Raw genomic sequence first — 13,621 nt, 5'->3', positions numbered from 1 at the left:
GGTACAGGAAATTTGCGCAATACAGCTCGTTACATACAGTAGTAGAGAAGTTCATTGTTTATTAGCAAAAAAGGCATTGATCTTGAGCTGTTTCGGTTTTGACACGGATTTGACACAGCTGTGGAGCTGCTTTTTACACGTGATAGTTTTTCACGCGGAAAAAAAAGTTAATTCAGTTAAAGTCCCTGCTGAGAACGACGTAGCAAAATAAAGGGAAGACATTTTGCAAGCAGCAGCGCTAACTGGATTAAAAGACTGACCGTTCGTGGTGAAGGTGATGGCTTAAAGTGACGTTATAAACAAACAAAAGACGTCTGGGAACCAATAAAGGGTGCTGTTACATGCGAATTGACGTTATAGACGATGCTGTTGTAGCCGAACTACAATGTACGTAAAAGATAGGAATTCTGCCGAGACCGAGCGAAATGTCACGTAATAGGCGAATTGACGCTATAAACGAAGCCGTTATAGGCGAATTCTATGTATGCCAATTGCTGTCTCTGTTGTGACTTCCACTATCACAGATCTAAGCTGCTATACCCTTTTCCAGCTGTATCCTATACCCTAGTTTGATCTGGTATACACTTGGGTATACAGTAGCCTATAGCCTACCCGGTTGAATAGCACTGGCCTAGGCCTACATAGCCTATGTTCATTAAGAACCAAACGACTTTGACACAAACCTCTCAACAGGTAGAAGACATTCATACGTGCGAGTCTGAAGAAGACAATGCATCAAGTTCGAACCACACAAGCGAGAGTACTGCTCCAATATATAGAAACATTTTGAAGCATTGATGACCCCATTCGAAGATGCTTAGCTTTCCTTGCGGTTTCTTTTGCGCTTTTGTGATGTTTCTTTCAATACATAACCAAACAATGAAAGGTTTGGATCGAAACATTTTGGACGGTGGGCTACTAAACGTTTTCAGTAGATACATAACGTTTTAATTCCAAAAAAAGAATATAGCTAAAATTTCATGTCTCAAACGTAAGGTTTAGGGGCATACAAACCAAGATATTTTATCAGCACGTGTTTCCACGTCATAATTTTGATATAAACTGGCAAAACGGGCTTTATAATGGAAAGGCGTCACTGGGGGAGGGGGGGTTGACAAAAACGTTACGTTGGCGTCACATGAGGGAGAGGGGGGTCAAAAATTTGGAAAAACAGCGTTATATAATATTTGAACGCTCCCTAGGTGTCTGTAGAAGATATTCAGAATTATGCCCTTATAAGACTTTGAAACAACACACTTGATTTACGTGTTTAAAACGTTGCTAAAATAAGTATCATAGTCTATAGATGATATAACGTTATTAAATGCAAATATTCGTATTTTAGTGACACAATAACACAAAAAATTGCAACAAATTCCACAGTTTTTCAGGACATTCATCGTATTCAAAACCGTAGGATTAAGACCTTTGGCGACTTCGGGTCTCAACTTTCTCAGTGGAAGACTGACCATTCGTATAAACAGTTACAGTGTGTAGAGAAGCACGGTCATGTGTCAGCTTTGCGTTCATAAGCACAATCTCTTTGCCACTTCAATGATTTCGTTTTCTCTCTGTGTTATTACTCTGTCCTTTGGCCAAGTTGTTGGATCAAGTATATTGCAGGCGTAAATAAATTACGAGTCTCTTGAATTCAACAAGCGATCTTGGATGGAATTTCCTAAGTGATGATGGCAGATGCGGGGATTGATTGGCGGGTTATTTCTGCAATTGATACCACGACTGCTTGATACCACAATACCACGACCTTACAAGGCTACTCTGAACAGGGCAAAGCACAAAATATTTGAGCTTCCGGGACGCCGTTCCAGGCAAGTCAACTTTTTGATCGAGCTTCCGGAGCGGCGTTCCGGCTGAAATCCAGCCCTGTCTATCATGCATAAATCAAAATGTAAAGTGAAGCACAATCTACTTTTTCTCGCATTGAGAAGGAGGTGTAACTACTTTTTGGAAGCCAGCGGTTTAATTCGTGGCTTAGGTTGAAGACAACGCACATCGCATGTCAGGTTCGCAGTTAATTAATGTTCTAAGCTTGTGTCTTCGCACTTGCATGTGCAGAAAAGCCACTTTTAAGCAGTGGAAAGTAAAGTAAAAACTAGGCCACGTTTCTGTTTACCACTTTTACAATACAGTAGTCAACAGTTACCACCTTCACGCTCCTCATGGAGAATCTTCACGCCCCCAGTTTAAGAACCACTAAACGGTCAGTTTCAACTTTGCGACGTGTCAAAACTTGGTTACGATGACACAGAAACAGCCAAATCATGCAATGTTCTGCCATGTGCACAACAAAGTTTTGAATTCGATCAACCTCCATTACCTCTCCAAGGACTTCGTTTTTAATTCGCCGGAGATTCGTTGCCGAGTTGCAGTGCTTAGACATCTGCTGTCCAATGCTGACACTGACAATTAAAATACATCGCATAAGACTTGTACCGGTACCTACTGTATTTGTTTGTTTGTTGAACAGACCCCGATCTTTCAGTTCGCTTCGCTTGCCTCCCTTTCTTTCCTAGTAGGCTAAATGTCCCCACCAATCTTAGAGAGCGATCGGTGCCCATGCTTAGAAATAGGCCTATAAATGTTCAAAACTTCAGACTAAAAGGCCCACGTTTTGGGAGTGAAATGTAGTTGTTTAATTTTGAAAGCGCTTTGACCTGAAAGAGCGAATAATGAATAACTTTTAGGCACTTAAGCCAATTAATTTCATCAAACTACAGTTTTCAAAAACATTGTTTTTTTCACAGCCCAAAGTCGATTCTAGTAGGCCTATCCAAGCTAATTATAGGCTACTTAGCAGAGGCGAATGGAACTATCTTCCACTCTATACAAACTATGTGGCAAGGACATCTTGCCAAAAAAATGAAAACTGAGCATAGTTTGTAAAATATTTATGCAAATTACACAAATTCAAAGATATTACAATTGCAATCTATGGATTTGTTATTGAGGTTAGAGAATATTGTTTTTGTTGTTTTATGAAGAAGAATTTGTCTGTGATGGAGCAAATGAAGGATATCGTCGAGAGTTTCAACCTGATACTCTTCTGGAAACGTCTTTCCAATTCATCACGCTGACCATAAGCTTGCGCGTAAAGCAGGCACTGCGACAATTCATCTTACTCTTTCAAATCCCTAGAAGAGATCGAAGTCAATTTGCTACCATAGCGGTACTTCCTAATTTCCGGTTCAGCAAAAAGACCGCCACGAACTCCAAAACGTTGGGACAAGCGAGCTAACGACATTTCTATCCTGTCTTCCTCTGTCAAGCCAGGAGTGTCGGAAACCAAATTAGCAATCGTTTGAGCAGCTGTTCTAACACACGCTGCTTGTAACAAAGTCAAACGAGTCCCTTTAAAAGGAAAAGCTGCCATCAAGGCCGTAACACGATTTTTAAAGAAGATAAATGGCATATTGTTACCATCGTAACCAATCAAGGCCGCCTTATCGAAAAACGTCCTACTATTTTGGTATTCAAAAAAGCAATCCTGTTGTTGAGAACTCGATTTAGCTGGAGAAGACAAGCTATATCCCTTATGGGGCTCAGTCACATGCACAGCCCGATCACGATCCTCACACACGTTAAAATCAGTAGACGCGACACGCCTTTCACAACCACCCAAATTACGTGTAGCTGGGCAATCAAAAACTAGCGGCGCAGAAAACTGTGAAGGGGGCAAAACATTACTTCTGATAGCGGCCCCGTGACCTGTACCCTCTGGGGAGAAGTTCTGCTAAAATCCGCAGGCCTTGGCTCTAGATCCTTCGGAAGACCCTTAGCTGCAGCCCCGAGACCTCCTGAAACAGCTTGAAAACATGTGGATTGTATTGGTCCACTTACGGATTGAACAGGTGTCTGGAAAAGGTTATGTAAATTTAACCGCGATTGAATTAATTTAACCGCGATTAACTTCTGGAATGGCTTGAAGAGCCCTTCTTAGATCTACGCCGGGAGCCTACCTCTGATCGATATTCAGCTAAAGCTACCTCCTTACGTTGTTCAGCCCTCAACTGGGCGTCTTTGAGTGCGAAATCAGCAGCTCTCACTTCAGCTCTCGCGGCGGCTTCAGCAGCTTTCGCTTCGGCTCTCGCGGCGGCCTCTGCTCGTACAGCTTCAGCAGCTCTCGCTTCGGCCTCAGCTCTCGCGGCAGCCTCAGCTCTCGCGGTGGCCTCAGCAGCTCTTGCTTCGGCCTCGGCTTGTATCTGGAGCTCCTCTCATCTTAGCTGCAGGTTAACTTGTGCAACTATTCGTGACAAGCTCCTAGACATTCTAGTGCTTACATTTGAGGCGCTATCCTCAGGATGTATGTCAGCATCCAACATATCTGAGTACTCACTTTCTTTTTGTTCAAAGTTATTTTTTAACAAGTTAAATTCAGGATCTACCCTATCACGAAGTTCTGCCAAATTTTCCGAGTTAAGAATTTTACTCAAAAGTGCATGGAAATGCCGTAAATCCTCTTCCAAAGTAGAGAACTTAGATCTAAAAATTAACAATTCCCGCTTATCACCTAAAGAACCTAGGGCTGCAGAAAGTTCACCAATTTGAGTCAAAATATCCCTTCTAAGAGACCAGGCCTCCCTAACTAACTTAGCCTCATCGTTACTGGTCCCTCCCCAGAATGGCCTGCCCGATCGCAAAGAACATCATCAGGTTTAAACCGAATCGACGTCGGTCGAGTCCTTGTCGCCACCGAGTGTAGACATATTAAATACTGGGCTTAACAATTAAAATTAAATTACACACACACAAACAATTACAGTAGTTATAAAAACGTAACTGCAATGACCGTAAAAAAAGAAAAAAAGAATTTAAATGCACAGTACCGTAGTTGTAGGGGTATGTCAAGTCCAACCCCTTCTGGAGTCTTCCAATCTCGGCTATTGAAAGTTCCACACAACTTGCTTGGATTCGTCCAGTAGAATCTTCAAGCACAGATCGATAGTCTTTAATTTTCTTTCTTGCCAATGACCAACAAAGAGACGTCTTTAATTTTTAGCTTGAAGTTCTTCGGTTCCAACTGACAAGAACATGTTTTTGATTTTTCTTTCTTGATGTGCTTCTGTCCCAACTGACAACAAAACGTCTTTTATTTTTTATAGTCACAGCGGTAAACCATAATATCTTCGTGGGAAAGTTGTAACATAAAATTCCCGGATCCTTTCGTCTGTATGCAATGACACGGAAAAAATACTCTTCTGAAAACGTATTTCAAGAGTTGTAGCCTATTTCAGCAAAAAATAGCCAACAAGCTGTCGAAAATGAAGTGCAACGCGATACACCACTAAAACTTTGTCACCACAATACAAAATACTTGGATAAAAGATGGAAATTTCGAGTTGGTAAGCACAAGCAAAACTGACCAACCTTTCCAACGACGATTCTAAAATAACGAAACTGACTTGAGATATTTCAAATGTAGGCTACGTAACCAGCTTCTGTGACGTAACAGTGATAAACATTGTGAACCAATTCGCACAGCTGTTGAAAAGGATTGTGCAATGTTTTAGAGGTCTTACGAAGTATGTTGCAATCTCTGCTCATTTTTTTAAATATTCTATGACGTAAGTTATGTGACGTTTGATTTGGAGAACGATTGTCCGTAACAGTATTAGAACGCTTTCATGAATGCTTACAGACTACAATGAGTACCAGTCTGATTTTCTAAACAATATTGAAGCCGTGTCATTCAGCAGACTTGATTATTTTTTGTAATTTGATAACATTAAAAACAAACCCTCCCTCCATTTAGAAATGCTTAGCTACTCTAATAATAGGCTACTATGTGTTTTTATACAGCGCTGCATCTATATTATGTAGGCGTTGCTCTTCAGCGCTTTACAAAGCAGACAGGGTCAGTGCAGCCGTATAGAGGCGCAGCCGAGTAGGCTACATTATTATTCTGAATCTATTCATTGGTATGATCCGACAGGGCATCGCACGATCTAGAGGCAGACACACTAACTACTAAGCTTTCGAGTCTACTACATAGCCTACTGTATGTAGTAATCTTGCTACAACTCCTCTAGTCCAGTAGGCTAGTTTCTAACCGGGAAGAAATTACTTCCCAAGGAAGAATTTAGGAGCAAATAATAATTTCAGAAGAGGTTTGTTTTCAAGTTGACTTTGTAAGTTGCTGTTTATTAATTTTACACCACTCAATGTTGTACAATTGAGGCAATTTTTTTTAACTTATTTGTCGTATCCCGATTTGTGGATAGCAGTTGAAAACTTCTGGTTAGCCTACCTGGACGGGAAGGCAACCTGGATAGGAAGGCAATCTTTGGATCTAATTTAACAATAAATTAAGTAGGCTAACATACAGCATGCCCACGATAGTAGCCTAGATCAGTTGCACTTTCGGACATCGTACCGTAAAAGAGCTCTTTACTTTCAGCTAGCGGCTGAAACGTCAGCTTAGTTGTTCACTTTTCCACTGAAAGTTGTGTTCTGGCTGGGTTTGAGGGGTGAGTGATGTCAAAGTGTCTTATTCTACACTACCGGAACATTTGTGTCACAAACAACTTACCTACCTCTTCTGGCCGGAAAAAAAGATAGTTCAGCGCAGTACAAAATAAATGATCATAAAGAGGCTCTTCTTGTCATAAACTGCCTAAAAACTATTTTTGTCATATGCTGCCTACTTAGGCTAATGTAACAGTGAAGTAATGAATAGCTCCAAAATGTGAAATATGGATATATGTAAGCCGATATCCAAAATTCTGTCGTGTAATCAGAAAATTTAAACCTGGAAGAATTCTGAAGTCACAACTATAATAGTTTAAGACACTCCAGACCAGACCTTTATGTTTTACATAAGTAGAATGGACACTGAACCGAAGCAGCCTATCAACCCAACGAGTCCCCCTCGTTAGCCTAATAGTTAAGCGCGGATTCAAGATGGTTTTACTCTCGGGATGTGCGCTTAAGCAACGCATTTCAGGACTGCACTTCATTCAGCGGCACCTAATGGATGGAATAGTTCTGCAATTATTAATTAATCAAAATCTATCTGACGTTTCTTAAAGTGCCCTCAGTCTACTTACTTGGAGCAGTGGAGAGAAGTAGCCTAAATGAGAGTTGAATTCAGATCAACCTGTTTCATTTGCCATTGATTTTAAAATTAGCTTAGGTGCATAATTTCAATGAACAAACACTTTCGTTGTTGTTTCACAAATAAGGAAAGCAAATTGGTGTACACCAACTCTGCTTGGTTTGTGCGGATAAAATTTTTCATAAACAAAATAGTGCAAACTGTGTTTTTAAAAGTGAATAAAAAAATAACAGTAACCTCTCAAGTAGGCTACATGTAGCTCTACACAAAGTGAAATTTGTATGAGTTTTGACTCTTTTTTTATTTTATTCAAGATAATGTCTACAAAGACATTATTAAAAGTAACTGCGGACAGTGGCCAGTGTTTCGATCTTCCGATCTCTTCAGCGTAGTAAAATGAAAGTGGAAAGATGTCGTGAAGTTTCAAGGTGATGGTTTCATTGGAATTTGTTAAAAATAAAAACTTGAGAAAAAGACCGGAATTTGTCACTAAGCTAAGACATAACAATTATCTGAGATGGATCCAAAATACAAGAAATTGGATACTAGCGGCACAAATATGTATTAAGATTAAAAAAATTGAAAATCAAAACTTCAAGACAACTTTCCACTTACATTTTACTACGCTGAAGAGATCGGAAGATCGAAACACTGGCCACTGTGCGTAGTTACTTTTTAATAATGTCTTTTTAGACATTATCTTTAAAAAAAAAATAGTTAAAAGTCATGCAAATTGCACTTTGTGTGGAGCTACATGTACATGAGAGGTTACTGTTGTTTTTTACTCACTTGTTGATTTATGCATATCAGTTTGTATCCTCTGTGGGTCCTTCTCTTGTATCATGGGCCAATCTTATATAGATGTTTGCTGGTACACCCCTTCATTTTGTTTGAATCGTGTTTTTAATGGTTGAAAAGCACTGGGTTAGTCAATAGGCATTGCCTACAATGTTATTGAAGCGTCAATAACAATATCGACGCTTTCTTCACCACGTGTTTGGGACACTGCTAGGTCGTATGACGTCATTAAAAGTGATCTATGAAACGTCACGAATATGGAAAGGATGTTGGTCATCTTCTTTGCTGCAATGACAAATAATTACGTGATCGAGTTCTTCCGCACCATGACTTCCTTTTTATTGATTGGAAACGCTTGGAAACAGAAAGAGGCTTTTAAGAGCTAACGGAACAAAAAGACGATACAAAGCGTTTTTAAAAAATGTGGCTGTACGAAATCCAATAATTATGCAAAATACCATACGAGCAAACGTGGTTTTTAAATTGATTGTTACCGAACTATAGGGAAGACTTGTCTACTTTAAGTTAGAAATGCAGATTAAATGATTTAGTTCAGATACACTAAAGGAGACTATTTAGCTAACCTGAGAATTTTATTTTGAAATGAATGCTTCATGGATGACTACTAGATTGCTTCATTGGTGTGACATAATTGTGAGACAACGTCTTGCGGTCCTTAGAGCTGGCAAGATTTTTATTATATACGTGAAGTGGAGTGTTGTGTTTGAAAAGGTAGTCTAGCGTAAATTAAATAAGAAAATAAATGGATATAGAAGTGGTTTTAATTTTTAATTCTTTCGAAAATATCTAGTAATTAGCCAGCAGCTTTCGCTAAATAGCTTGTTAACTTATAAGTTCGATAAGCCAATTTAGAAAGAAAGATCATACATTCAACTAAATGGCCAGTATTTGCCCAAATTCATAGGCTTGTAGCCTACAGGGGCTCCCAAGTGCATATTTCTGCTGTTTGATTTATGAAAGACAAATCCTTGGCACAGTGCCTAAGAAATAAATAAATACATATGAAAGTAGGTTACTCCCCAAACAACCACCTTGTCTGGTCCAGAAAGATCTAATCAGATTCGTACCCGATCTGGTAAAGATTTGGACCAGATGAAGTGGTTGTCTCGGTCTAGTAATAAAACAGCAACAAAATGATAATTACGAAATAAAACAGCAATTTGCAAGTTATTACATATTCAATGATGAAAATAGGTTCCAGCTAAAACAAAGTCTTGGGGCGCAATAAGCAAAATCTTGCGTCTTGGAAATGACCAGCCAATAGGTTGAATTTAATTAGTTAGACCACTCTAGTGGTGTGCTTGTTGCAATGCAAGCTAGCCAGGTTTTCTTCCTGCTTGCTGCTCAAAAACAACAAAGCGGATATTGTTCGGTAGATGTTATTTCGTAGTATGACGTAACAGCGTAAAGGAAATGACATCTTTCAATCTTTCTAACCACACATTGCTTGTGAGAAAGCATTACCTTTAAAGTGAAAAATTACCTGACTGCAGTGAGAAATGCAAGGAACAATCTTACCAGAACATATTCCAGGTACGCATAGATATCCTGTAAAGAGCAGGTGGTGAAAAAACGTAGGTTACTAAGCGAAAAAAGTTCTTTAGCTTACTGCGCTTAGGGTCGATGCATTTAAAAAAGCTTTTCAAAAATTTCTGCAATGCTTTTGTAACTTGAGAGTTTTGCATAAATTAATACGTATTAGTAAGCTGAAAATTGAATGAGGTTGTTCACCAGGCATTTAATCAAATAATATGAGGTGTTCTACTGGTGCAAATTAAGCTAAATTATCACACGATGTACTGTATAAAGTGACAATCTGCTTTTATTCTGACGTTTCGTCAATAAGTATCAACGTATTAATAAGGTTTAAACCGCCGAACATTAAACGGGTTCAATTTTGACAAATTTGATTTCATGTTGAAGGTTGCCATAATAATAATAACAATATTTATATAGCGCCACATCCACAGTCAAACTATGCTCCTGGGCGCTGTACATGACAATGGCGATAATTAATACGGTACATTCAGTCATAATGTTCATTGAAATAGAACGTTTTCAAGCGAGCTTTGAATTCATTTAAATTTTCAGCTTCTTTCACACAAATAGGCAAACAGTTCCAGCAACTGGCAGCAACAACTGGGAAGGTACGATTTCCATATTGTGTCTTACATGAAGGGTTGCACAAGAGCAATTGATGCTGAGAACGCAAAGTTCTGGCAGGTTTATAATGAACAAGCAAAGTGTCGATAGTTCGGAGCAAAACCATGGAAAACTTTATAAATTAATAGACATATTTTGAAGCGAATACGATACAATACTGGAAGCCAATGCAGGGATTTTAGTATAGGAGTGATATGCTCACGTTTACGTGTTAAAGTAATTAGCCGAGCAGCAGCATTCTGAACTCTTTGAAGACGCAAAATAGTACAATGTGGAATGTTATTTAACAATGAATTTGAATAATCAAGCCTGGATGTCACAAGTGCATGAGTTAAAGTTTTACAAGCATCAACATTAATAAACTGTCTGATGGAACCAATATTTCTAAGATGAAAAAAGCAAGATTTAACAGTGGAACTGACAAAGTTTTCTAAACACAAATGTTGATTTAATGTTACACCAAGCAATTTAATAGGCTACAGCCGGCAGCGTTGACGGGGAGGTCCAGGGGATACTTTTAAATTTGAGATCTGAGATGATTTCAGGAGCGTGGGAACTTGAAAAAATTGCCGCGTATTCTTTGAATATAGTGCGTTTTTCTTAGAAGTGTCTTTATATGGAGTCAGAGAAGCTCATTGGTATAGGGGCCGAATTATCCTGTCAACGGTCATAGTTATACTCGGTTGACTAGCAGATAGATGTAGAAGTTCATTTTTATTGATCGAAAGTAGTCCAGAAAAAATTGACTTAACTCTGCGTGAAAGATAATTTCTGCCATTAATTAATGAAACACAAAAATAGTAAAGTGGAGTGCAGATGAAAAAAACTAGATGGCCAGAAACCTTTGCCCGATGTCTACATATTCTTTTTATTGCTTTTTAGGCAGACATTTAGACAACACTGTGCAATTTTGTAACCAGCGTGTTGCCTTAGTGGTATATTAGTGGTATACAATCGCTACAAAATTCTAACTTTTTCATTTCTGACAAGTGGGAAAATAGTAAAAGTAAGGAAAAGATAATAACGTTTATATAATATTAAAAATATTTAATAATTGTATCTGTAGTAATACTTATTAAGAACTTTGTTAAACACCTTATATCTCTGTTAACACTGGGATAAATTAATTTGCTGGTTTCAATGTACCATGGTTGAGTGGGAACTTTACTAAAAAAAATTCGCATCGCATTTTTTCTCTGTTTTTGAAAGGCGGATGGGCAAGTTCTTTTCTTCTCCACTGACGTCAAGTCCTAACGCGGCCTCTTGGAGTTAATGCGGTGGAGCGAGATAAGCGATCAAGACAATTCAGCAAAGTTGATAAAATTGCACATGTTTTGTCCGTTTCTGATCACCCCTCACGTGATCCCAGGGTTGCAGATCCCGTCTTCTCATTGTCGTTGGTCACAATGCGTGGCAGTAACGATGGTTGTTATTCACAACTTTTGTGGTTATGTCAATTTTATTGGTTCCACTGCTTTAGAAACTAGTAGCCAGTAGCGTTCCAGTAGCTTATGATGCAGCTGTAATACAATAAGGTGGCAATATGCGGTCAAAATTCGATAATTCGAAGCTCTGGCAAAACTTTCACTACAGGGAAGGGCGTTGGAGAGTTCCGACTTACGTTGGAGACTACCAGCAATATTCTGGCTACTTGTTCTTGCGTCATTGTGACGTAATTTTCGCGAATTACGGATAACTCGAAGCAATTTGCTCGGTCTCTTCAACTTCGAGTTAACGAAGCAAATAGTAACCAATATAAAAAACTTGCTTTTTTTTGCTCTTTTGCCCTCATACGCCCCAATGAGAGTTGATGGGCTAGAAAACTTTTTCTTGGATGAGATTGATGATAAAACTTTTGTGTCGCGTTGCTGCCTCTTCGTTTCAACACAATTTTCACATTTCAGCTATAGAGCAGGTTTTTAACTTTGATACGCTCTAATTTAAGAACGATAACTTTAACGGTAACGGCGAAAGAAATAAGCAAAACATGAAAGATGTTGTACTTTTAAACGTCTTTTTGTATATTTTTCCAAATTTTTGAGTTCTTGTTAAGTAAATACTTCAAATAACTAAACTTTCTGACATACCACACAAATTTTGCATTTTTTTAATCTGCAAACACATTTAAAAAATCTTGAAACTGAAACTTAACCTCTTGGTGTCAGGCAAGTCTCAGGCTTTCAACACACACGCTATGACAGTGTGTTAGCAAAAAAAAAATCAACTTTAATTTGCATAAACAACGTTTTTTTTTTGTATTTTTAAAAAATATTGAAAATCATGAAATCCCGTTATTACTGTTCTCCGCGTTGGCTCAGTGGTTACGCGTCCAACTCAAGATCAAGCGGCTCTGTTTGGATTCTTGGTGTGTAAGCTTGAGCAACGCATTTCAAGGGCATTCAGCGGCGTTTAATGGATGAAATAATTCCCAGGCAACTCTATTTCAACAATCAGAAAATTTTACTCTGTCAATCTCAGTAACTGGCACTGCATCAAAAACCTCTACAAGAATGCGAAACTACCAGGAATAACCTATCAAGGCTTTGTCAGTCCGAGAATAAAGATTCAAACCAATTAAACCAAAATTAAATACAAATTATTTTTTCACTATTAGAAAATACAGTTTTCCTTTTTCTGAACAAGTTTTGTACGTTTTGTCAAACAAAGACCAAAATTAAAGTGATTGCAAATAATGTGTATTTTTATAGGGTTTGGTCTGTCAATAAAGCATTGATCAAGAAAAGCATAGGCCTATACATTATCATCATCATTAAGTTCCTTCCTCTCGTCGAGGGTTAGAGGCAATGAGGCGCCAAGTTTCTCTGTTGTGAGATTTTTCTACAGCAGTTTTGTAATTAAGTCCTGACCAGTTTTCTATATCATTAGTCCAAATTCTTGGTGGTCTGCTCCTATTTCGTTTGCCGTTCATGTTTCCTTCTGGCAGGGCCGGATTTAGCTGATGGGGGGCCCGGGGCACTTTTAGATCGGAGGGCCCCCGTGCAAAAAAATTGTTCGCGCCTACGGCGCGAAAAACCATCTCTACGTCTACAGTAGCATCAGTCCAGTACTGCACAGCATTTTGAAGAAACTTTAAAGGCCAAAAGGAAAAAAATAACACAAAATCACATTTTTTCCACATAGGGGGGCCCTTCAAAAGTCGGGGGGTCCGGGGCAACTGCCCCCTCTGCCCCCCCTAAATCCGGGCCTGCCTTCTGGTAGTTGTCTTTGAATAAAATTATTACATTCCTACATTATACAGGAGACTAAAAAAATTGCTCAAATCTAAACTATAACCAAACAAGGAAAATTGATGCAGTGGTTTTTGTGATGGCCTTAAATGCTCAAAGAAACGCGAATCAATAAGTCGAACGTCACCGCAGTAAAGTCCCATCCTTGCTGATTTATTTGGCAAACTGCATTGTCCGGAAATTTTAGACAATCAATTGTCTAAAATTAACTAATGCCACGTTAGTGAAAGAATGTGGCCTGGTAGCGAATTGAATTGTTCTATGCGTTGAGGTTCCAATGTAATAAATAAATCAACTTTCCGTTAATTGTCTCTCTGGT

The sequence above is a fragment of the Aplidium turbinatum genome, chromosome 16 (assembly GCF_918807975.1).
Source record: "Aplidium turbinatum chromosome 16, kaAplTurb1.1, whole genome shotgun sequence".
Taxonomy (NCBI): domain Eukaryota; kingdom Metazoa; phylum Chordata; class Ascidiacea; order Aplousobranchia; family Polyclinidae; genus Aplidium; species Aplidium turbinatum.
This window is presented reverse-complemented; position numbering follows the sequence as displayed.